General features: G+C 34.2%; 2 pseudogenes; one reads left to right on the top strand and one right to left on the bottom strand.

Moving 5' to 3' along the window:
- Positions 1-7,755: 7,755 nt before the first annotated feature.
- Positions 7,756-9,627, bottom strand: LOC114492475 (annotated as a pseudogene).
- A 4,598-nt stretch (positions 9,628-14,225) lies between these two features.
- LOC114493404 lies at positions 14,226-14,798 on the top strand (annotated as a pseudogene).
- Positions 14,799-27,386: the final 12,588 nt, after the last annotated feature.

Below are 27,386 nucleotides of genomic sequence, written 5' to 3'. Positions count from 1 at the left end.
GCATTCCTGACAGGGAGATAAGTTTTTGTCTCCTGGCTGGCTTACGGTTCTAAGTGCGTTCCCTTAGCCTTAGTCTAGGCGGGGGTTTCAGCTTCTGATACCAGTCAGGGCGGTTCCCAACACATGTGTGTTTTATTCAAGTAATAATTAGAAAGCAGACTCTAATATAATCAAAAGTTATAAGTAATTTATGCCTGTATTAAAGTTATTTGGAGAGAAGTAAAAGAAAAACAAACAGGCTGGTATAAACAGAAAAAAGTGACTTAATTGGTTCACATTACTAAACTTTGTGAAAAGTTGAAGAAAACTAGCTATGAAATAACTGCAACTTGGGACTTATGCACTATAAAATTCTTTCTTATTTCTTCTCTTTTCTAAACGCTGCCTTATTTTGTTCATGCCAGCTGTCCCTATATGTTTGCAACTGAGATTTTAATTTTTTTAATTTTTATTTATTGATTTTAGAGAGAAAGAAGAAAGGAGGGATGAAGGGGGAGAGAGAGAGTGAGAGGAGGGGGAAGAGAGAGAAACATTGATTTGTTGTTCCACTTACTTATGCTTTCATTGGTTGCTCCATCTTTATATGCCTTGAACAGAGATCTAACCTGCAACCCTGGAATGTTGGGATGACATTCTAACCAACTGAGCTATCCAGCTAGGGTTAGAGAATTTGAGATTTTAAGTGACTATAATTATAATATTTATATGGTGTTTTGTCTATTAAAAAAGGTATCTACTCCACAGATTTTTAAAAATACTAGAGAATTACTATTGGGCCCAGACATGATCATGTACCCCTTCCTGCAATGATGGACAATGACCTATTAAGATTACAGGGCTGCACCATAAAATCACAGGAAGAGCATGTACACAAAACAAGAGGAGGGCTATTCCACACAGCAAAGATGATAATTGCTCACCAGATTTTCCACCATTACATAGCTGATAGTCATTTAATTTGATTTGGATGTGGTAATTAAAAGTATAAAGTCTGTAATCTTTCAAAAACATTAATTGACCACCCTGAAAATTCTGAACTTTTTATATGCACTGTGCTGCATAAATAAGTTGTGTGCTTATTTTTGTAATACCTCTAACATTTATACACTTGACTTTTTTCTTAGAAACTCACCTAACATGCAACAAAATGCCTTGCACAGTCAGTGTATGCATTCAGAATTAACTAATAGCCCAGCTATAAAATTTTTCTTCAATATATTCATTAATTTTCCTACCATCGTGTACAAATGCAAACACTTTTTTTTAAGTAAGGGAAGAGCAAAATAAAAGAATAGAGAAAAAGATATAAGGGGTTTAATATTGGGCAGAGAGTTCTAGAAAGTAGTCACTCAAGTAGCTGACACATTTAACACTATATGAAAAACATGGAGAGTCCTAGAAAAATAATGGACCTGAGAGTTCTGATTATTAAGTACATGTGTAAAACTTAGGGTGAGAAGACCAGCATGACAGATACATTGCCCTCCTTGTCAGCAGTGACTTAACTTTCTAGTGTTCAGGTTTTAATTTGTGAGTTTTATTTTTGAATCAGGTGTACAATTAGTATAAAGGAGTGATTATTTTAACTTGGTGGTTTTGTATGCTGGCTTAGTTACAATCAGCCTTGGTGCTTTTGTGTTTGTTTGTTTCATAGACTCTGGATTGATGTGAAATAATTATTGGAGACAATCCATATATAGTGTAAAGTTTGCTGGCTTTCTAAAATATTTTCTCACAAACATACCTGAAACTTACTAAGATACTCATCCAGATATCTATTTTAAAATAATTTAACATATCTTTGATATATGTTGTAACACACTGTAGGACAAATTAATGTTTTCTTACTAATCCTGACTTGAATCATTTTTATGAAATCTCAGAAATAAAGCACACCTGAGCAATCCAGTCATATGCTGGTAAAAAATTTTCCTGTGAACACATGTCAATGTAGAATACTTATACCTAACAAATCTCTGTTAGAATTTCTAAATATAAATACAAATCCCATCAAATAGTGTTTCTAGGCATATTATCTCAGTTTGTGCTGCTCTCCAAAACAAGAATAGCATTTATCTGTGATTTGTTTTATTTCAGATACAGCTGCACCTCCCCGTAGGACTGCCCAGATTTGCAGTTGTTGTTACGCTTTTGAAAACATTAGGGTGCAGCCTGTGGAGGTTTACTTTTGTGAAAGGCTTTGGACTCTTAGCACTGGTACTGAGAGCTTTATGCAGTATACAAGAGAGTTCTTGCCATAACAATTGCCAGCTTCATCGCAGCTGTGACACAAAATCGGGAAGTTCGTGTTGGAGAGGCAGCAACAGGCACAGATGTTGGGAAATGATGATAGCAAGCATTTTCCTGTCACCCTTAGAGTGTCTCTCTCTCTCTCTCTCTCTCTCTCTTTCTCAAATTAGCTTAGAGAAGAGGCTGAGTTTCTTCAAATGATCCTGGCCCCATGGGGGTTACTTACTTAAGAATTAGAGGAATCTTTGTCATTGCTAGACTCCTCCCTGCCTTTAGAGAGACTGATGATTTGGAAAATCTAAATTGCTTGCTTTGTATCTTCCAGTCTACAGCTGAGGTTGGGCAGGCTTTCAAGATTAGCTATTTGAACAAATAGAACTGCAGGCACAGATCCAACATTTCCCAGCGTGCACTGCAGTCTACTTAACAGAGCGAGCTCCTTAGCATACAGAGAATGGCAAGGCATCTTATTTACCTTCACTTCGGATTGTGTGTTTTATGCATCCAGAATTGACAAAAGGCAATATAACTAGTAGGATCTGATTCACATTAATTTGTAGCAGATGGGAAAAACCATGTTTTTCCAAGATGTTTGTGGTAAAGCTGCAAGAAGAAAAATGGTATTCATCTGTTTTCTAAATTGGTCATTTATATTAATGTTTTTAAAAACAATTATTTTATTAAGCGATTTTCATATAGTGGATGTATGGGATTAGCATGGTGTTACATTGGGCTGGCCTAAATTAGAGCTGTGCCAGACTGGCAAGAATTTGATGTAATTGGCAAAATGTCTTTTCTTCCTTTTGGATGAGGTTTTGAAACCTACCACATTTTCAGAGAATTTGTGCTGGATCCAATGGCCTGGAAAATATACATTTTAGAAATCTTCATTTTGAAATGTCAGTGCTCCTGAAACTGGAGCCCCCTGTGAAGGGCCCCTCTGATGCCTCTCTACATTTTCCCCCAGCTTTCTGTCATGTTACTTGTGTGGATAAGAGTCTCTGGGGCATCTGGTTGGCATTGCCCTAATTACACAGAAACCACAGATTATGAGTTAGACGCATATTTTACTAAACCTGACTATAGAGGCGCAACATTAAGTTAGTATGCATAAAGATATCCTAATCCTACACTATACTCACCAGACATTTATGAAGCTGCTAGTTGAAAAAGGCTGTGACCATTATGTGATCATTAGCAACATGGACAATGAATTTATTTAGCTATTCCTACTATATACCAAGGGAATTTTATTATAAATTATTTATTACTAAGAGTCTTCTCACAGATAGATAAATTTATTCATAAAACATTCACATCATGACCATGTTATTAAAGCTTTCTTATCTGATATTTTTTATTTCATGCTTGAGTAGGGGTATAACAAAGCCTTATGGTCTTTGTAGCTAACCATAAGCTATAATTTAAACATTATATAGGTTTCAAAGAAGCCCATTGATTTTCAGAATTCACAGGCTCAACTTAGTCAGAAAAACAATGTCATTTATCTTAAGGGTAATTTAGTTCATTTTAAAATTTATAAACAAGGGCTCTAATACACACTGTATTTTTTTATTTTAGAAAATTGAGTGATTCCCCCATGAGTACTTTTGCAAAACCAAGTGTGTAATTTGTCCTGAGCAAATCCTGATATGTTGAATATCCTATCTTTTTTCCTTTATAAACATGCAAAGCTGCAACTAAACACAAAGTAGGTGTTCAATAGGCAGATACCCGTGAAAGGTGCTGGGATGCCTCATATCCCAGAACTTTACAGAACTTAGTCTTTGACCACCTTCCTATTTAAAATCACTTTCTTTGGTGTCTTATAATTCTCTTGGAACTTGTGACCCTAATGATAATTAATCTTTTATTCTTGCAACAAGTTTTCTAATCTTCAGTAATATTTACTCTACTGAAGATTCTCCTATCTCTGTTTGCTCCTTCTTAGTTTATTCTCCAGATTTCTCTTTGACTTTCCCATAAGGAAAGTCATTTCCATCTCCTATCATCTTTGTGTCCTCTCTTTAGACTGTCTTCTTCACCAGCATGGCTTTTTCAGTTGTTCTCTGTTTGGTGAAGAGACTCAGTTCCATACTAATGGGTCATTAGCGCATCCTAGACTATCTCGAGAAACTCTTATCTGATCTACTAAATTCATTTTTGATCTGATGCAAGCAATTCAGCTCCTGTGTTGAAAGAAACATTTTAAAAATAAATTTGAGCATGTTAGTCCATGCTTAAAATCCTTAAATGGTTTTTCATTGATCTTAGATAAAAATCTACATTCCCAAACCAACCACTGGGAAGTTCATCACCTTAAGTCTCCAATTCAGTCATTCTCTCCCAAAGCATATTGGTCACATTGACTCATTCATTTCATTAAACAGTGCATATACCCTATGGCCTCTGGACATTTGTACATGCTGTTTCCTCTTGTGGAAACACACAATTTCACTTCCTTTCCTGGGTAAACCCAAAACATCTTGGATGTCAGCTTAAATGTAAATTTAAGAAAAAGATTTACTTGACCCAAAGTTTACATGGATCATATCACATTTAATTTTATTTATTGTTTAAACATCTATATTTCCTCCTTCAACAGTCCTTGAAGTCAAAATTGCATTATCTGAACCTACCATAAATCTGTTATATATAGTAAATAATTAATGTTTGCCATTAATTATTATTAGGAACAAAGGAATAAAAGAATATGCATCTACATACTGGGATTCCAAATTGGTGGGAGAGCAGATAAGAAAACAATGAAAAGATTACAAAGAAAAATGAAGGTATTGAGAACAAGATTAGAAATTGTATTTCAAGTCTATGTAGATGACCAGATTTTGACACAGATTCTGTCTCAGGGCCTCTGTGATACCAATGAAATATGAAGCAAATGAGAGGAATACAAGAGGCTTAAGAAGAAGAAGAAAAGAAAAAATGTAATTAATAGTTATCATTATATGAAAACAATGACCTTTGTAGAGAAACCTAACAAGGATTTGGACTTATAGGCAATGTTGACAGCCCATCTGAAGTTACTCATGTCAACCTCAAAATGAAAACTTTATATTTGGTCGTTGGATATTTCTCCAGCCAGGATTTAGCTGTTTAGGTGCAGGTAATGAATAGGTAGATAACCGAATTAGTCTAGAATATATTTTGAAAATACCATGTGAGAAATCTCTGCCTAGAGGCAAAAAAAAAAAAAGCCTAAGTAATTTAAATTGCCAGGATCAAAGAAGTCTTCCAAAATTCTTTTGCAGAATTTTTATGATAAAGAAGAATACAATGGGGAATTTCTGGCAGAGGAATGCAAATGTGTCCAGATCCAGGCACAAGAAAGAGCATGGTATCTTGAAGGATATGTAAGGAAGAAATTCAAGATGCCTGGAGCATGGGACATTCACCATAAAGTGCTGGAAAAACAAGAGTTTAGTGGTCAGATCCTAAAGGACTTCCAAGAATGTGTTAAACAGTCTGGATTGATCCTGAAGACACCAGATGCTATTAAAGAACTTTATTTTATATTTTTGAGAAATACCAATATATCTTTTATTTATTTTCTCTTTTTTTATTGTTGTTCAAGTACAGTTGTCTCCATTTTCCTCCCACCACTCGCCTTCACCCCAGCCATCCCCATCTCCCACCCTCGATCCTACCCCCCTTTGGTTTTGTTCATGGGTCCTTTATACATGTTCCTGAAAACCCTTCCCCTATTTTCCCCCATTATCCCCTCTCCCTCCCCTTTGGTTACTGTCATTTTGTTCTTAATTTCAATGTCTCCAGTTATATTTTGCTTGCTTGTTTGTTTTGTTGATAGATTCCACTTATAGGTGAGATCTTATTAAAGAATTTTAAACAGAATATGCACATTTAGAATTGTTCTGGCAATAGGTCTTAAATTTGAGTGTAGGAGGCATAAAAATTGCGTAGCTGTGGTAATCCAACTAGAAGAAAATGGGGGAAGGACTGAATTAAGGTGGTGAAGATAGATATGATGATAATGATGATGATGATTGATGATGATGATGATGTTGATGATGGAGAATTGGATTATACTGGAAGATTCCCAGAGAAATTAAGTGATTTATATAAGATCCCAGAAGACTTTAGTGGAAGAAGTAAAACTAACACCCGGAGTTCACTTCACAACCAGTGTTCTTCCTGCTATACTAATGGGAAGCTCTGCAAAGTTCAAGACTACTTTGTTCATCTGTTTTCCTAATTTTTATAAATATATTTTAAAGCAGTTTTTAGGTCCACAGCAAAATTGAACAAAAGGTATAAAAAGTTCCTATCTGTTCCCTGCCTGTACTCACACACAGCTTCTTCACTATTAACATCCCTCACTGGGGTGGTACATTTGTTACAACTGACAAATCTGCATTGACACATCAGTGTCACCCAAAGTTCTTCATTTGCATTAGAGTTTACTCCTGGCATTGCACATTCTGTGGGCTTGGGCAAATGTAGCTACTGTTATAATTATACAGAGTAATTTCTCTGCCCTAAACATCTGTGTTCCACCAATTTTTCCCTCTCTCGCCCCCTTACTCCTGGCAATCACTGGTATTTTACTGCCTCGATAGTTTTGTCTTTTCCAGAATGTCATATAGTTGGAGTCTTATAGTATGTGGTCTTTTCAGACTGTTTTCTTTCACTTAGGAATATGCATTTAAGGTTTCTTCCATGGCTTGATAGCTCCCTCTTTTTTGTCTGCTTTTCCTTTCAAAACCATTCTATTACCACCCACTGCTATCCTCTCAAACTCATTAAAACCATTTGAACAACTTACGTGTTTGCTGATATTCTAATCTGTGAAATTCTTCAGTCCCCTTTTCATTTTTTTCATGAATTCAGTATTCACCACCTGTCTGAAAACTAAACACCTAGGGAACAGGACCCATGACAGCTCTATTTTATGTAATAAAAATACTACATGCAGTGCATGTGTAATGCCTTGTGAAATAGCAAGCAAAATAACAAATATCCATTGTCATGTGTCCAGCCTTTATTTTTCTACCTATGTAAAATCCCAAAGCTTGGACATGTCTGAAAATTAGATTTTTCCCCAATTTTCTAAGCACTAAAAGTATTCAAATTGAAAAAAAAAAATTAAACTAAGGAGGGAAAGTAAATGACAACAGAGATATAAAATTGTCCAAATGGCTTTGCCACTCTGGTATTCTGAGTTCCAAAAGAGATGTTGACTGTACAACTGGAAATGCAAATCCACTTTTACAAGTATTACATGCATCACAGAAATTATGGTTTTCAAACCCACTGCCCAGTGGTGCTATGATCTGAATGTGTCCCTCTAAAATTCATATGTTGAAATTCAGACCCCCAAAACTGACAGCATTAGTGGGTAGGTTATGATGGTGGAGCCCTCATGAATGTGACTAGTGTTGTTATTTTTTAAAATGGTGAAACTTAACCTGTATTTATGAGACACTATAAGATAACAAATTCCACACATAAATAAGAAACTCATTGAAAGAAGTTTCATACAGTATATACAGTTTGGAACTGTTCAAGTATAGTTTCATTGTAAAAAGTGCTACAATAACAAACAACATTTAAAAAGAGATCTTAATAGAGAAAAAGTAAGACAAACTTATACCAAAAATAGCACACGACAAATAACATTTTATGCCTCAACTGTACAATCTAAAAGTTAAAGGTCCCGGGAACACCATCCTGAACTTGGAACGTATAGCCATCAGAGGTAGTTTCTGGCACAACATTTTGATCTTCCTCTTCCTCTACAGAGAAATACTTCTCAAACAAGTTTAATGAGGCTTTGCATACAGATTCATTTTCATGGTTTTGTAGAGCTTCAGTTTTGTCCAAACCTCCACATTCTTCAATCATTATACTAAGTTTCTCAGTTTCACCTAGTTTCTCAGCAGCCTGGAAGATATTTGAAATGACATCCAGAATAACCAGAATAATTTTGGTATCTCTCACAGTTAAGAGGTTCACCAATGGTTCTATTATACCACAGTGAACAAAGTATACAATCTGTTCAACTGTCCTACAACTTGTATAGTTGGTCACAGCCCATACAGCTTCCTTTTGTGTCTTAAAGTCTGCCTTAGAGAGAACAACAACAATAAATGGGACTAATCCCATTCATCAGAATGGGATTCACAACTTGCTGTACCTGGTCCTGGTGGCCAGCTGTGATGTTTGACATTGTCTATGTAGCTTCCTTCTGAATATTAGTCTTAGAATTCATTAACAGGCTGGGAAACACAGCAATTGCTCCCGCCTCTATTACAACTTTAGTTTGTTCATCTGCCCCAGTGACAATATTTCCTACGACTCTTAGCACAGGAGTCACAATTGGCAATTTAGTAGCTCCCACGAGCTTTACAAGCTGGGGCACAACTCTTGTTTTCACAAACATTTCAATACATTCATCTGGGCCATCAGTAAGGTAGGAGATGGTCCAGCAGCTATCTGCTAGTACTTCTGGGTCATCATGATGCAAGAGATGAACTAAAGTAAGAAGAATCTGCTCAACAGCATCTAACGGGGGTGCAGGATTCTTGTTGTGACAAAGGTTTGACAGTGTCCAGGTAAAATGACATAAGTAATCACATGCTAAAGATGACATATCAGGAACTGCAAGAAGAGCCAACAGTGGATCAGCAGTGCCGTACTTGATAACCAGGTCTTGGAAAACTGAACCATCACCTGCAATGTTTGTTTCCCAGAGCCCATACAGCTTGTTCACTGATATGAGCATGGGGAGATGCCAACAGAGAAATGAATGCTGGGATAGCACCTCCATCTACTACAGCCTTGGTCTGTTCTGATGTCCCAGAAGCAATGTTAATGAGGGCCCAGGAAGATTCAAACTGAATGGGACTACAATCAGTTCTGCCCAAGAAGGACACAAATTTTGGAATGAGGCCAGATTATGTTGTCTATCGGTGGCTGTTTTTCCCTAGAAAGCAGTTTCCTTGCAGCCTGAGTAGCTTGAAGCTGGCTTTCCAAATTGTTGCTATTTATGCCTTTGACAATGTCCTCAAAAGACCAGTTTATAGTGCCCTGGTTGTTGCAGCTTTCCTGCAGTGGAGAAGTAGTATCATCAGGAAAGGAGCTAACATTTCTCCTTTTCAGCATCTGTTCATCCTTCTTAGCTTTTCTCAGCTCCATATTAACTTCTATTTGGTGACTATCATTTCTGTACTGTCTTTCCCCTTGTTCTTAAATTTGCTAAGGTGGGCAGCTGGTGAGTTAGCATTCTCATTGGTGTACATGGTTATAAGACAAAGGGAGATAGCTGCACAGCCAGCTTAGTCCTTTCACAGGAGACGGTGTGAGGCAGACAGGCTGTGGTTCAGTTGCTCTGAAAATGCCCAAACTCTAGTGTTATTATAAACCAAAAAATCACAGAGGTCCCCAGACCTTTCCACCACATGAGGATATTACAAAACATCTGCAAACTGGGAGAGGGCACTCACCTGACTGTGTCAGCCCTTGGCACTCGAACCTCTAGCCTCAAGAACTGTGAAAAGTAGCTTTCTTTTCTTTAAAAGCTACCTACTTTGTACCATTTTGTTAGAGAAGCCTGAATGGACTAAGACAAATAAGTATTGTTACATATTCAAGTAAATTCACTCTTCTGTAAGAAGGCAAACTGTTTTACTTTGTCATATTTTTGTTGAGAAAAATCATCAGTAGGCTAAGTAAGTTTACAAAGCTAACCAGATAGGTCTATAATGTGTAGTACACAGTAATGAACTTAATAATTGCTGCTAGAGTGGTTAATATGTATTAAGCTCTTATTTATCTGACTTTTAATAAATGAACTCATTTAATCTTTAAATTCTATAAAATGTATAATATTAATTCCATTTAGCTACGACAAGCCAAAGCTGATATTAATTTAATTAATTAATTACAACCCAAGTGTAAGAACTCTGCTCTCCTTCCCCGTGGTATGAACCTCGGATTGTTTGACAGCTGCGGACTGTTAGGTCTGGCTTGGCGTCCCCCACTGTCTGGTATTACAGCACTCACGCTAACCTATCCTACCATGTGCCATTGCATCTCCAACAAGTCTACAAGTACAAGGCGGGTGTAGTTCTTGAAAGAATTCAGTTATTTATTCACTCAAGAGGTTTATATTGGGCATTTACTGGTACTGTATCGGGTTTTCCAGGTACTGTTCTCTTCCAGATGCTGGACCTAAGAAGTGTATGAAGAAGTGTATATATCACTTTTGAATAAAATAGTGATGATTTTCTCACAAAAGTGTGATTGTTATCCATGTGGGATATAAAATTAAAGTGACATATTCTGTAATTCATTAGCTAATAATTAACATTGACATAATGTCATAATGTATTATGAGAAATTTATTAAGAATTAATGTTGTATATTTAGTATTCCATTTTTTGAATGGTTTTTCAAATGTTGTATGTCCTCAATCTTAATATGCTATACATAGAACAATTTCAATGTGTTTTCTTGGAGGAATTATATGACTCAGGTTTTGATGGATGTTGACATGTTTTGTGATTGTACCTAATATTTGGCCCATATTTGGTTTGTGGTATTTTATTGAAACTAGAGCAAGGGACATAAAGGAAAGAATAAACAAATGGGACCTCATCAAAATTAAAAGCTTTTGCACAGCTAAGGAAAACAGTATCAAAATAAAAAGAGAACCAACTGTATGGGAAAACATATTTGCCAATGATACCTCAGACAAGGGTTTAATCTCCAAAATATATAAAGAACTTACACGACTCTACTCTAAGAAGACAAGGAACCCAATTAAAAAATGGGCAAAGGACTTGAACAGACACTTCTCCAAGGAGGACATACAGAAAATCCAAAGACACATGAAGCGATGCTCAATATCGCTAGCCATCAGAGAGATGCAGATTAAAACCACAATGAGATACCACTTCACACCAGTCAGAATGGCCATCATAAACAAAGCAGCAAACAACAAGTGTTGGAGAGGATGTGGAGAAAGGGGGTCCCTAGTGCACTGTTGGTGGTGGGACTGCAGACTGGTACAACCACTATGGAAAGCAGTTTGGAACTTCCTCAGAAAACTAAAAATGGATCTGCCTTTTGACCCAGCAATTCCACTGCTGGGACTCTATCCTAAGAACACTAAAACACCAATACAAAAGAACCTTTGCACCCCGATGCTCATAGCAGCACAATTTACAATAGCTAGGTGCTGGAAGCAACCTAGATGCCCATCAGTAAATGAATGGATCAAAAAACTATGGTACATTTACACAATGGAATTCTATGCAGCAGAAAGAAAGAAGGAGCTCATACCCTTTGCAACAGCATAGATGTAGCTGGAAAGCATTATGCTAAGTGAAACAAGCCAGGCAGTGAAAGACAAATACCACATGATATCACCTTTAACAGGAATCTAAACAACAAAACAAAACAAAACAAAGAAACTAGCAAAATATAACCAAAGACACTGAAATAGGGGATAGTCTGACAGTAGCCAGAGGGGAGAGAAGAGGGAATTTCGGGGGGGGAATGGGTAGGGATTACAGGAACAAATTTGGAGGACACATGGACAAAAACTAGGGGTGGGGGGTAATGGGGGGAAGGGGGGAGGGTTGGGTGGGTGGGCTGGAATGGGAGTAGGGGGGAGAAAACTGTACTTGAACAATGATTAAAATAAAAAAAAAAAGAAATTACTGGTGAACTGATTTCTTAGTTTTGCTGTGTATTGACATGATTCCATAAATAAAAACAAATCTCAAAAAAATAAAACTACTACATATAATCAGAGGGAAAAGCTTTAACTAGCAATTTTCAGATGGTCTTCATTTTTTATTAGCATTTGTCATTCATTCATTTACTCATCTGTTAGATATTACTAACAATAAAACACTAATAAATGAAGTAGGTTTAACAGAAAATATACAAATAAAATTATACAAAATATAATTGAGAATTCTTATACTTTCATTTCTTTAGCAGATTGAAATGACTTTTATTATGTAGTTTATATTCAATTTGAATCAAGAACTATCAATGTTCTGTGACAACATAATTTCATAATTACTAACCTAAGAGAAATCAAGTTTAAAAGAGGAATTTATAGTTACACTTTGGATATACTTTTAAGATTTATGGTAATAGAAAAATAACATGAATTAATAACTGTATCTTTAAGAATGCTCACACTTGCTGCATAGAAAACATTCTAATCTGTATTTTATATATTTACATCTTTCAATATTAATAAAAGGACCATATTCAGATACCTTCTATTACTGAAAATTCAAAAGTCTATATTTTAACCTTATTTTAGATAACGAATACAAAACAGGTTCAACATTTACTTAAAATCATATGTAACAATAAATAAAAGAGCCAGAATTTTAGTGTAAGCATTTTGCTTCCAATTCTATATACTTCTAACAATATAAAACTAGTTTCCTCTATGACATGCTATTTGGGCACAGAAATATCTAAAACCTACTTGATAAAATATCCTTATGAACATATAACCTGGGAAGTTAGTTCTGTTCAATTTGAATGACTACCATGATTTGACCAGAGGAAAACAAAATACTGTTACTTATGGTGATTTACTGAAAGGGGCACAAGGAATGAAGGTATTTGATATATCCCTGTTCAAACATCTCACTTTTGCAAAAAGTGAGATATCTCATTTTTTAGCACAAAATGTCATAATATTTTTAATATTACACACTTGATTACTTTGTGAATAGTACTCACACCAAAAACAAGATTTTTGGAGATATGTAAATTTATATAAACATAAAATTTATGAAGAAAGGAGGAAATTACAATGATGTGACCACTAATATATCTGTGAAGCATTCAATAAGAGCAGAATTTTTTCATTTTTTCTGAAATATTGTCTATAATGTATATGTGCAAGTCTTCAGATTGCTAATATAACCCTGTGGGCTCATTCTATTTAAGAAACATGAGGTTGAAATGGAATTCTGCATGAGATTAATAGAAAAAAAGATAATGAAAATGTGACTTCCATAAAAAAGTAATCTGATTTGGAAAGAAATAGAGATTGACCTTGTAGAACTCTAGCTTTTCACTTTTGAACAGTTATTTCCTTTCAACCTTGAAGTAGCTATATATTAATGAAGGAATGAAACATTTCTGTGAAAAGAGTGTAGTTTACAAATCACTTTGAATGACAGTTTTATAAAATAATTCACAGCATAACCAAGAATAATATAGCAGAATGTTTTTGAATATGGATAAAACTTTAGTTATACAAAGGAATTTTTAAAATTAAATCTTTCTATGCATTTAGGGCATTCGTATCAGAGAAACTGGACAGGTTTTGGATCACATAAACTACACAGTGCAATATAACAGTTACACATTTAAACAAACAAAACTAAGGAATATAAGATCAAACTATCACTGAAGGAAATATAACCAGTTAAATGATTCATTTGAAAATCTAAATCACATCGAAAAATTAGGCATCATAAAATGTTATTAGATCTTCAAAAACATGAAAAATTATACTGGTTTCTATGATGTTTATATAGTCAAAATATTTTTCAATCTGTCACAGGGATAAGAAACATAATTAATTTAATGATTTTTAGAGTTTGCAAATTTAAAAGAGTGATTTCGAGATCATTTTTGCTTTCTAATCTGTAATTTTTTCTTACACAAATCCCAAATAGACAGTTTAAAAAATGATGTTAGAAAAGGGCAAGAATAATAACATAATGAATGAAAAAATGTGGTTTTTGTATTGTTCTGCCTCATATTTGTTTTTATTAAATCATTTTATCACAAAACATAACAAATTGTTAGAGACAGACACTGAAAACAAGAAAGCACAAAACTTTGTTTAAATAAAAAATTCTAGGTATAAAAATACATTAAAAGTATAGTTTGTTTGTAATGAGACTTTTGTTTTTTACTATAAAAAACATTTTATCGTCACTTGTAGATGCAGAGCCACAGCGCAGTAGTGATGCTACATGGGCGCCAAAGTCGCACCTCCTGCGTGGCCCCTCAGGCCAGCAGGGTACCTCAGATGAGAATTGTGCCCAGGCCAGCTCCAGCAGCTCAGCCACCACTGCCAGCTCCATCATCAGCTGTGGGCTCACCTGCTGCCGCCCCTGCGCAGCCAGGTCTCATGGCCCAGAGGGCAACCACGGCAGCTGGTGCGGCTGTGGGCTCTGGTGTCGGCTACACGTTAGGTCATGCCATCACGGGGGCGCTTCAGTGGAAGAAGCAATGCTGAGACCCCAAGGCCTGACATCGCTTACCAGGAATGTCAGGGAATTCAGCCGGAATACCACCACCAGCAGTTTGGCTCATGCCACTATGAGGTGAAACCGTTTTTGGAGTGTCACAAAACCAGAGTGACCTTAAGCTTGCAAGGGTTCAGCAAGGTGCTGAAACAGTGCAGATTTGCAAATGGATTAGCATAATGGAGAAGTTCATACTGAAGAAATGAAAAATCATCTCTCATGACCAAGTTAATTTAGTATAAAGATATAATTGATAGTGAAAGTATAAGACTACCAGTTAAACCTCTCCAATCATTTAATAGTTTCCTTGCCTCAGAATTGCAGTGGAACAGAGTGTTCTTACTACACAGAAGCTCCCTGAAGTGGTATTGCATTTGCAGCAGGATGAATGTTTGCATGGCCTCCTTAAACCAGCTTTTGTGAATCAATTAGAATAAAGTGATTTCTTAAAAAAAAAAATTTTATCATGCCATATCAATAAATGCAGTTATAATATGTAGGTTGTTATTATGAGAACACTACTAAAATATAAATTTTGCTACATGATTTGGCTAGTTATAATTGTTTGACTACAAGAAACAAAGAATCCTTGCAAAGTTTTATTAAAATAATAATTTTATCCCTGTCTGGTGTGGCTCAGTGGGTTGAATGCTGGCCTGCAAACCAAAAGGTTGCCAGTATGATTCCCTGTCAGGACACATGCCTTGTCCCCATTTGTGTGCGTGCGAAACGCAACCAAATGACATTTCTCTTGCACACGGATGTTTCTCTTCTCTTTTTCCTTCCCTTCTCTCTCTGAAAATAAATGAATAAAAATCTTTTTAAAAATATAATACTAATAATTCTACTATTAACCCCCACTCTTCAAAGATAGAAAATCAATTTCCACTTCTCACCCTCATATTCTGCTTTAGATATTTCTTTTTTTGTCCAAGATAGACCACTATGCAGCTGTCTGACTATTCTTATTCGGATTTCCTCATAACATTAGTTTTAATTCATTATACTTTGGTAGATTGAGGGATATTATAGGAACGGGTTTAAGAAATCTTTCAAAGTGCAGTAATATTTTTACAGAAATGGTATTAAATTTGATATCTATACTTTACTCAGTGATATATTTATGGCCTCAGAGTTAAGAAAAGTTACTCTATAGAGCAATTGCCCTAATTTAATCCTATTAATACTGACTTTTGAAAATGATCATGTTTCTTTCTTTGTTTTGGTACATAGGATGTTCACAAACAGATATACAAAGTGTGTATATGCTTCCGATAAACTTGTCCTTTATTTCACTTACTTTTTAAATGATTATTTTTTTCTTTTTAATGTCCTGGTTTATTTTATATTCTGTTATGTTCAGGATTATTTTGTAAGGTCCCAAAATTGTTTTTAGAATGAAGTAGGTTAAAAACAATCCAATGACTTATACTTTAAAAATGCATATTAAAATTATAAAACATAATGTTTTATATTAATTTTAAATAGAGTAGTGTATTTTTTAAAGATTTTATTTATTTTTATTTTTAGAGAGGGAAGGGAGAGAGAAAGAGAGAGAGAGAAAAACATCAATGTGCAGTTGCTGGGGGTCATGGCCTGCAACCCAGGCATGTACCCTGACTAGGAATGGAACCCGTGATGCTTTGGTTACAGCTCATGCTCAATCCAGAGAAGTATATTTTTAAAATAATATCAAATATTTCAGAAGTCTATAAAGGGAAAGAGTATGTTTATTATAATATTTGCCCAACTTTTGTATCAGTTCATTCTTTATCTCATATTTATTTCTCAAACTCTTAGTTATTATTTATTATATTATTAATTATATACTATGCACTATATTATATTATTTATGTCATATTAATTATATATACTGCATACAACTCACTTTTGAAAATATCTACTTTTTAATTAATAATACATCAGTTATAGATAACTGATTTAATCACTCTTTTAATTAATATACCTTCACCAGAAAACATGTTGAAAGTGTATGTTTTAATTTTCCTGCTGTAGACTGTAAAATAGCACTTCACAATGAGGCATATTCAATAGCTTTCTTATGTCAGGAAAGACCATGCATTATAACCTCTGTCGCCAGTAGAGTAACAAGGGAGGAAACGTGTGTAGGAATAAACATTATATTTTAGGTCTACATAACTTTTGCTTTTGGGTTTTTTAAGTGAAGTTGTTGCTACTATTTTCAATGCTAAGAGCACAACTATTAACTTGACTTACACTGAGCTTATTTTGATAATTGTGACTTCTGCTATACTCTTTCAAATGATGTCATTGTTACCTTCTCATTTAAATTGATCCCTTGATGTGAAACTCCTCAGAAAAGCCAAAAATATAATATACAAAAGTTGAACAATCAATAATTTTACACAAGTGAGCAACTCATGATAATGAGTACAAGAGCAAATCCCCACACACTTCAATTTGACAAATGGTTTATAAGCAGAAATGCAATAGACAATTAGGACTTGAACAGTTTTGATCTTTCTACAGAAGTTGACATAACTTGCTTGGGTTAGTTAGCAGAACCAAAGAACAAAGCTAAATTCTTACTGTGATGTCTACCATTGACCACAAACTGATACAGAGCATATAGCTAGAAGTTTCCCTTAGTAAATAGTAACTTGAAAGAAAAGTTTTGTTTGAAGGTATATTCTCAAAAAAATCATGTTTTGTAAAAAGAAAATCTGAACATCTAGATTTTTTTTATGTACAAGAGTAAAGAATATAAATATGGTGCTAGTCACAGAAGTTGTTGAAAATCACCTCTTTAGTTCAATAGACCCTACTGGATTATGACCACTGTCAATGAGACCATCTTCAACAAATCAAGGTATGGTATATATATGCACAGAAACACAGTTAAGTCTCCATCAATAATCTTCTTTTTTTTTATACTCTCTGTTTTTTTTTAAGATTTTATTTATGTATTTCTAGAGAGGGAAGGGAAGGAGAAAGAGAGAGAGAGAGAAACATCAATGTGTGGTTGTTGGGGGTCATGGCCTGCAACCTAGGCATGTACCCTGACTGAGAATCGAACCTGCGACACTTTGGTTCGCAGCCCGAGCTCAATCCACTGAGCTACGCCAGCCAGGGCAATAATCTTCTTTAATTACCTCCCATAACTCCTAAATATTTAAAAACAGCCCAATGAGAATTATGTTATCATTTCCATTTTATTGATAAAGAAAGCTGACTTTAGTAACCACCAGTTATAGTTTAGTAAGGATTTGAAATAGCAGGCTCAAAGAAGCTAAAAGAAATAAAGGGATATGTTTAAAAAGTCTAGAAAACAATAGAGGAACAAAATGGAAATATCAGTAAAGAGGTAGAAAACCTAAAAAGAAACCAAAAAGAAAATCTGGAGCTGAAAAGTATAACTAAATTTTAAAATTTTACTAAAGGAATGCAAAAGCAGATTTGAATAGGCAGAAAAACACCAATGATTTAAAAATAGAAAAGCTGCAATTACTGAGTCTGGAGACCAAGAAGAAGAAAGCTTGAAGAGTGGACAGAACCTATATAATCTGTGGGACACCATCAAACAGATAATTATACACAAGAAAGTGGGAGTCCCAGAAGCAAAAAGTGAGAAAATACCAGAGAGAGCATTTGAAGAAATAATAGCTGAATATTTCCCAAATTTAGTAAAAGATATAAATATAAGCATCCAAGAAGCTGAACAAATCCTAAGTACGATCAACTCAAAGAGACCCATACTGAGACACATTATAATCAAACTGTTAAAAGATAAGAAGAAAAACTGAAAAGCAGCAAAAGAGAAACAACTTATCCCACACAAATGATCCTTGATAAAATCTTATTAAGATAAGATTTTCAGCAGAGTTCTTATCAGAAAGTTTGGAAGTCAGAAGATGGCTGAAAAAAAGCCAACTAAGAATCCTATTTTTTAGCAAAATGGATCTTCATAAGTGGGGAAGAAATTTAAAAATTCTCAGGGAAGCAAAAGTGAAAAGAACAACTGCCCTGCAAGAAACCCTCAAGGGAGTTCTTCAGGTTGGAATGAAAAAATACTGGAAAATAACTCAAAGCTATATGAAGAAATAAAAATTACAATGAAAGTGAATGTATTCAAATTTAAAAAGCTAGTTATATTATAAATTTGGTTTGTAACTACATATTTTTCTGCATAAATGTGCATGTTATTTTAGTTAAGCTGATATAAATTCAACCAGAATGTTATAATTTTGCGATGTAAAATGATAACCACAAAAAAATAGGTACAGAACAGTGATTTTCAACCTTTCACATCTCCTGGCACACATAAACTAATTACTAAAATTCTGTGAAACACCAAAAATATATTTTTTTCCAATCTGACAAAAAAATAAGTATAATTTTGATTCATTCACACCAGTTGGCTATTGTGGTATTTTTTTGTTGTCATTTTTTTGTTTGATAATCTAAGGAAAAAAGGTCAGTGACCTTGACTTAATAGTTAGATATTGCATGTTTTAAAAATTCTTGTGCCACACTGGTTGAAAATCTCTGGTAAAGAATACACACAAAAGGAAATGAGAAAAAGATTAAAACATTAGACTAAACAAACATAAACTAAACACACAAGTAAATGATATACAAAAAAAGCTATAAGGCATATAGAACAAAAGTAGTTAAAAAGGAAAACATTACATATTAATAAAAAGGTTTAATATAGCAAGAGGATACACTAATAATAAACATTTACATAAAGACTTTCAAAATACATAAAGCAAAAATGACAGAATAAAATGAAAAAAATAGACAATTCTACTCCATTCTCAATAATGGGTGAGAAAATAGAGGTTCTGAGCAATAGTAAAGCAACTGGATCTAACAGACATGTATGAAACACTCTACCCAACAACAGGAGAATACACATTCTTTTCAAATGCATATGGTACATTTTCCAGGATGAGCCATTCATTTGACTGAAAATTAAGTCTCAAGAGATTAAAAAAACAGATACCATGCAAAGCATTCCTTCAACGACAACAGCACAGTTTTAGATATCAAGGCAGAAAAAATTGGAAAATTCACAACTTTATAGATATTAAAAACATACTCTTAAACAACCAATGAATCAAAGAAAAATTCTAAAGGAAATTAGAAAATTGCTTAGAGACTCATCTATACCATAATGTATGCCTCACATTAAAAACAGTGGAAGGGAGAAATCCATAGCTATAAAAAAGAAGTATCGTAACTATCTTATCTTATAACTTAAAGAACTAGCAAAATAAGAATAAAATAAATCCAAAGCTAACAGAACAAAGGAGGTAAATAAGATTAGAAGAGAAATAAATAAAATAGAAAACAGAAGAAAAAATAAAAATTAATGAAACAAAAGAGTTGGCTCTTTAAAAAACTCAAAAAACTGATAAATTTTTAGCTAGATTGACTAAGAAAAAAAGTAGTAAGACTCAATTTACTAAAAACAGAAATTAAAGTGGAAACATTATTCCCAATTCTACAGACACAAAAAAAGAACTGTTAGAGTGTGCTATAATCAATTGTGAGTCAAAAAAAGTTGATAACCTAGATGAAATGGAAAAATTCATATAAATCCAAAACCTACCATGATTAAATCAAGAAACAAATTTTAAAAATCCAAATAGACTTGTAAATAGTGAGAGATTGAATTAGTAATCAAATATCTTCTGACAAAACAAAGTTCTGACTGATAACTTCACTGATGAATTCTACCAAACATGTAAAGAGCTAATATCAATTCTTTTCAATTTTTGCAAATAATTGAAGAGTCACTTTCTAAATCATTGTTTTAGGCCAGCTTTGATCTGGTACCAAAGCCAGACAAAATCACTCTAAGAAAAGTAAACTACAGACCAAATCTCTGATAAATACTGATGCTAAAATCTGAACAGATACTAGTAAACTAAATTCAGACACATATTATATGAATTATGCATCATGATCAAGTTGGGTTTATTCCTAAAAAAAAAAGATGACTCAACATACAAAAATCAATCAGTGCTATACACCACATTAACAAAATTAATGAACATCTCAACCAATGCAGAAGAAGCGTTTGATAAAACTCAACACCCTTTCATGATAAAAAGTAGTTAAACAAGTAAAAATAGAAGAAATCTATGTCAACATAACAAAAGCCATATGTGAAAAAGCCACAGTGAGCATACTTAATGGTGAAAGAATGAGAGCATTTCCTCAAATGTCAGGAACAAAGCAAGGATGTTCACTTTCACCACTTTTATTCAACATAACACTATGTTCTAGGCAAGGCAATCAGGCAAGAAAAAAAGTAGATATCCAAACTGAAAGGAAGAAGTAAAATTATCTGTTCACAGATATAATCTCATATGTAGAAAATCCTAAAGATTTTGCAGAGTTAGAACTAGTAAACAATTTCAACAAAGTAGCTGAATATAAAGTCAACACACATAAATCAGTTGCATTTTTAGACACTAACAATAAACAATCAGAAGAAAATTAAGAGAACAATCCCATATTCAATAGCATGAAAAAGAATACAATATTTAGAAATTAACCAGAAAGATAAAATGACTTTTCAATAAAAACTCTAAAACATGATGGAAAATTAAAAAGAAGTAAATATGCAAAAAGATTTTTGTCTTTCCACCTGTTTATGTGATGTATTACATTTATTAATTTGTGAATATTGTATCATCCTTGCATCCCTGGGATGAATCCCACTTGATCCTGGTGTATGATCTTTTTAATATTCCATGTTCATATATTAGAAGACTTAATATTGTTAGCACCACACTCTAACCAACTGAGCTAACCAGCCAGCTGCGGTGGAAGGCTTAATATTGCATGATGTCAATACTACCCAAAGTGATTCATGGACTCAATGAAATCCCCTTTCAAGGGCGAAAAGGCAACTTTTTAAACTAAATAGTGTTACAATTTGTCTTTATTTCAAAGAAGAAATTTTAAAAGGTAAATATATTAAAAATTAAAAAGATCCTGTCTTATATTCTATTCACATGCACCCATCTTACACCCATCAGTCCTGAGTCCTAATAACTCTAATCATCTTTATAGCTTTGGAAAAATAGCTTTTTAAACTCTTTTGAACTCCAATGTGTAAATTTGCTGGCTTCCAGCCTGTGTTTCTAGTGTCTTGGGGTATATAACACAATTATCTGGCCTTCATTGCCTCAAATGGGATTTCTAAAAGCTGTTTGTAATTGTCTCACATCAGGATATAACAAAAAGATAGCAAGACTCACACTACTATACTTTAAAACAAAATCAGAAGTTTAATGTATATTAGCTGCAAGACTGCTGCAAAAAGTTTTAATTTTTGGTATTACTAAACTTTGTTTCCCCAGGCAGGATAGAACAGTTGAGCCAATCATAATAAGTTCTCCTCTTCTAGTTAATGTTTCTGATGTGTAATGAACCACTAGAATAGTTTCTGCATCTGAGGTAATAACCTGGAAGGAGTTTGGACTAGTAGGCCCTGACTCCACTAGGGCAAAGAGTAAGGAGATGGAAGAAATGGCACCATAGAGGACCAACCAATCCCTACCCAACTTGGGACCTTTTTAAAGGCTCCCCTGAGACCCAGTTGGATCCTTTTGATTCTCTTGGAGAGAGCTTTGAAAGAGCAATAATGCCATCAAACCATCAGAATACAATGTCTTTGCATCCATTATCCTCACTGTGTGGCTTCTGAGGATACACACCTTAGCAAAAGAGGTAGGAGACTGAGCTGAATGAGCTTCTGATACTCCTCACTTTTTGTACACTATATCTGATAAATGTATTACTTTTTCTTTATTTCCATTTCTGATTAAAAACAACATATAATCTTAGCCCAGGCTGGCATAGCTCAGTGGATTGAGCGCGGGTTGCGAACCAAAGTGTCGCAGGTTTGATTCCCAGTCAGGGCACATGCCTGGGTTGCAGGCCACGGCCCCCAGCAACCGCACATTAATGTTTCCCTTTCTTTCTCTTTCTCCCTCCCTTCCCTCTCTAAAAATAAATAAATAAAATCTTTTTAAAAAGCAACATATAAATCTTTTTTGATTGGATCAAATAATCCATGGCTTAATTATGGCTTATCCAGAATCTCTGTATATAACACTTCTTCTTTCTCTTTCCCTAGGCATAAAGTCCAAGAATCATAGAGACTTATGGCTAAAACTGCATATAATTGTCTAGGTTCTCCAAGACAATAACTTCTTTTCTAATCCAAACTACTCCATTTTACAGATGTGCCCATAATGATTGTTTACCTGAAGATTCTTTAATTAGTTTCCACAGTAATGAATCAGAACCTGGGCCAATTGATTCCCTGTCCAGCACTTTTTCCACTATGAATATTCTGCATACACCCCAATCATTAATTTGCCCATCTGATTCTCCATATATATTTCTTTTTTGACACAGCTCCCATCTGCCTTTTATGTCAACATCATTATACTCAAAAAGCACTGCAACATTGTTTAGTTATCCATCAAGCATTTCTGTCCGTGTTACTTGACTGGAACTCGCTTCAATTTTCCTTTCTCTGTGTATTTCCCCGCATATATATTTCCATATATTTTATCACCCACCCTCTCCTATCCTTCCAAATAATTCTTACAAAGGTTACTAGTACCGTATTGATGGCCAAGTTAACATTTCCTTCACAATCATTTTCTTCACCAACTTTGATTTGTGTTTAAAGTTTTTAACCCTTTTTTATCATTTGTCAAATAGTTTGACTCCTATTACTTTCCCAATCTTCTGATAAATGTAGAAGATACTAAAGAAGACATAATGGTAGCCTTTTAAAAGTCCAATTCTCTTCCACTGACACATCTTTTGTTATTTATTTTACTTTCAACTTATAATTTTTCTCTATCACTTCTTCCTCTATCCAGCCCCTTAAATGCTGCTACTGTCTTTGAGATTCTGTTTGAGTTTCTTTTTATTCTCTTCTAATATATGTCTCTCTGCTTGCCCTTAATTTCCTAACCTGTATTTCCTATGGTCTTTAGATACCTCTACCTAAAGGATCTGCAAGCACTCACATTCCATCATCTAAAGATGAACTCATCATCTTCCTACCCTCCCCATGCCCTCTAAACTAGTGTTCTCCATTTATTCTAAGGCTATAATATTTGACAAGTCACTTAGACAAAAAGCTGAATAGATATATGCAATTTTTCTCTTTTCCTTCACTCTTATATCTTATGTGCAAATGGTCAGCAAGCCCTGTAGAAACTGTTTCCTAAATGTCTCTCAAATATGTCTCTTTTGCTTTACTTTCATTGTCCATGCCCAAATTTAGGTCTTCATTTTCTTTCACCCGGACATAATAATATTTCAAATATCTCCTGGCTACTGTCTCTAACCCACAATCCCCAGTGCTGCCAGAATTATCTCCTAAAACATAGATTTAATTAAGTAAGTTTTATGTTAAATAATCCCCCACAAATTTTGTCTTTATTTTATATCTTGATTCAAAAAGTATTTAAACTACTTCACAGAAATGTGAAAATAAAATATAAAAAAATAAAGAATTTGAAGTGAAATAAAAATATTCTGAAGCCAGGGGTAGAGATTAAGGCTTCCAATCCTGTGTGTTTTCTCCCACAGGCCCAGACTGAGCTCTGAACCTTAAAATAAGCAGAGCAGAGAGGGAACTATGACCACCAATAATGGTTTCTACATATGTTTGCTTCTTCTGATAGATTGTCAGGTTCCTGGAGGGACACCGTGTATGTTTTTTTGTTTGCTTAAACTTGTTTTCTCTAAAATGTAGTATAGTACTTTACAGACATGAGCAGAGCACTGACCCTCATTGAAATGTATAGTTATGAGTTGTTAACATTTGAAATTCATATTATTTTTGTTTTACTGGTGTTTGCATAAATGCTACCAATTTAAAAAGTGCTAAGTATAATATGTAAAAAACACATGCAGACCTTATATCACCTGCCCCAAAACATACATACACAAACACTCAGAGTTTAAAACATTAAGGAAGCAGTTTTCCTTTGAATTTCCTCATCCTGCTTTATGCATCAGCTGTTCTTCCCATAAATGACTTTACCAGGTAACACAGTCTTTCTTCAGAGCTATATGATTTATGGAGAAATATAATCAAGATTGGCAATCAGGTAAGTACTGGACATGGTGTAACTAAATATACTCTACACAGAACCAAAGTATATCTTCTTATAACTAGAACTGTGCAATCAGGGTATATGTGTTTGGAAGTGGAAAGAGAAGGGTGCATCTGGTATTCATTTGGAAAATAAATTGAAGAAGCTATTATTAGAGATTATAGATTGTCTTCTAAAATTTACAGTCTTTCAGGAATGACTCTGGGTGTGGGAGTGAAGCAGCATTTAGAATGCTATTGCTATTTTTGAATAAAGGCACTATAAGCATTTCTATTATGCTTTACAATTTATATATGTATTATTTATGTTTGTTGGGGAAGTCGGTGCTTATAGCTAGGCATTTCATGTGTTTTTGTTGATGGATCTGGAAAGGGAAGAAACAAAATTTTTCCTGCTAAAGAATTGATTGTAGCCATATGATCTTTTCAACATTAATGTGATTAACAGAGGAAGAAACACCATTGGTTTTTATAAAGAAGATATTCCATTGAAAACATGAGCTTGGGCATCAGCTGTGCACAGATAGCATCAGGTACTAATCACAGACACATATTTCACAGGTTCTTGTGTTTCTGTTTGAAAGCTCTGTGCCACAGCGTAGTACAATCACTGCCTAGACATTTTGTTGACAAGAACTGCCAAGCACCTCGACTTCATTTCTCAGTCAAGAAAGCAACAGAGAGTTGGGAATGATCCTCAACATGACACCGCTTATACTTTTTTCAGCTGGAGCACAGATATTCTCCCATCCGTACCCTCTTAGCTAACTCACAGAGTTTTTCAACATTCCTCTAGTTTTAGGAAACACAAATAAAATAAGAAATGTGTGGCTGTGACACCATTTTAAACATATGTCATCCATTCCATACTAAAACTCATACTTTTTTTGGAGTCTTGAGTGTTTTTTTTCCTCTTTAACATTTTAGTACATAAAATATGAGAGTGGATTTGCACAAATAAGACAAAATATGACTTTGAATATTTTTAGGTAGGGTCAATTTTTATTATGAAAAATGAGTTTTACTGTACTTTATTTCCAAATTTATAACTCTAGGTGATGTGCTGTTAGTGTTGGGCCTACCCCATTTATCTTGATTCTAAAGGGAAAGTGAGACTTTTCTAGTCTCAAACATTCCTTTTTGATTCCCAAATCTGAGATTTTTTAGTAGAATCACACTTCTGAATGTCGTAAGTAGCCTGCACAGTCTTGGAAGTGGAATAGCAGAGCATCCTAGTGGGTAAGACTACTCCAGGGCTGAGTAACTCCATTTTTTGTTTCTTATAGCTAAGGCACTCTCTTCTTTGCAATCAGTGCCATTCCCAAATATCATTTGTTGATTTTTTTGTTGAATATCTTTACATTTCAAAATAGCGTAAAGAATAATAAAATATTCCGATACAAAGTAACTTCTGTAGCATTCTTGCTCTTGACTTTCCTGCTTTTGTCATTTAAAGGTTGAATAATGTTGAATAGCCTTCTAGTGACAACTGCTTTCTGAAATCAAACGTTATGAAAGTATTGTTAACTATATCAGACCAGATAGATGCATGAAATAATTACTCAAATCCAAAGATGCTGTGCAGAATGAAATAACTATATAAGCAGTAGGTCCCCAGATTTGATCCATGACCTGAGCTGAACTGAAAATTTAAGAAAAAAATACAATATTTTTTAAAGAAAAAATATAAAAAGGTTCTGTTTTCTATATATTTTACAATTAAGGGGAAGAAGTTACAAGAGTGGTTAAGTGGGTGGGTTTAATTAACATCAATTTCCAAAATTAACAGTGAACACTCACATAAGAATCTGAATTCAGCAACATGACTAGAAAGCATAACTGAAATCATTCTATTCTGTATTCTTTTAATTTTTCAGAGTAAGAGGGTTTTAGAAATGAATTGGGGCAAATATTGTATAATTGAAACCATGCTTGTGACACAGAAGCTAGCCCCTCCCCTTCTTCCCTTTTATTGAAAGACAATCACAGGTCATGTTTAACAAAGAGAAATTTCTTCTAAATCAATGACTTGTTTTTCTATAAGATATAAATAAAATATGTACCTAGGTTTGTGATAGCATCTTTGAGAATTTGGTGTTTCCTTTTGACAGATAACATTCTCTCTAGTAGTCTCTTTCTGATATATCTCAACTATTTATCTTTAGCTTATTTTAGGTTATAAAAATATTCTTCAAAAACTGATAAATTCTGAATATGCATTAGCGTCTTAGACAATTTCTTCAATTTCTACCCTGTTATGGTTGTACAAATATATGGATGAGCTAGCATTGAAGCCACCCACATCCTGCTACATACTAAACACAAATCAATTATCCATTATGAAATATGAATCAAATCCACATCCTCTGTGCCACACATTTGAAATTTTTGCCTTTTTTCTTTAGCTAGTATGTATGTCAGCTTTTTATATTTCTTTTTTGTGAACTTGCAGCCTCAGATGTTAGTTCAGTTTTACTATTCTTCAAAAGCATTTATTTGAAAAACATGTGAGTGGAAAATGTACATGCTAAACTAATTAGGATATGCAAATGTGGTTCAGTGGGACTGCTTTTTAAGTGAATCATACTTATTTGAATACACAAGTAAAAGAAAATTTGTTTCAGTAACAATCTGGAAGTTAGTTCATGTGGAACAAATAAGGGTTTAAATTATAAGGATTAACTTTTCAGAATCTACTTTGCAGTTCACCTTTA

Source organism: Phyllostomus discolor, chromosome 1 (genome assembly GCF_004126475.2).
Source record: "Phyllostomus discolor isolate MPI-MPIP mPhyDis1 chromosome 1, mPhyDis1.pri.v3, whole genome shotgun sequence".
Taxonomy (NCBI): Eukaryota; Metazoa; Chordata; class Mammalia; order Chiroptera; family Phyllostomidae; genus Phyllostomus; species Phyllostomus discolor.
Note: the sequence above shows the minus strand (reverse complement) of the source record. Positions and strands in the feature narration are given on the sequence as shown.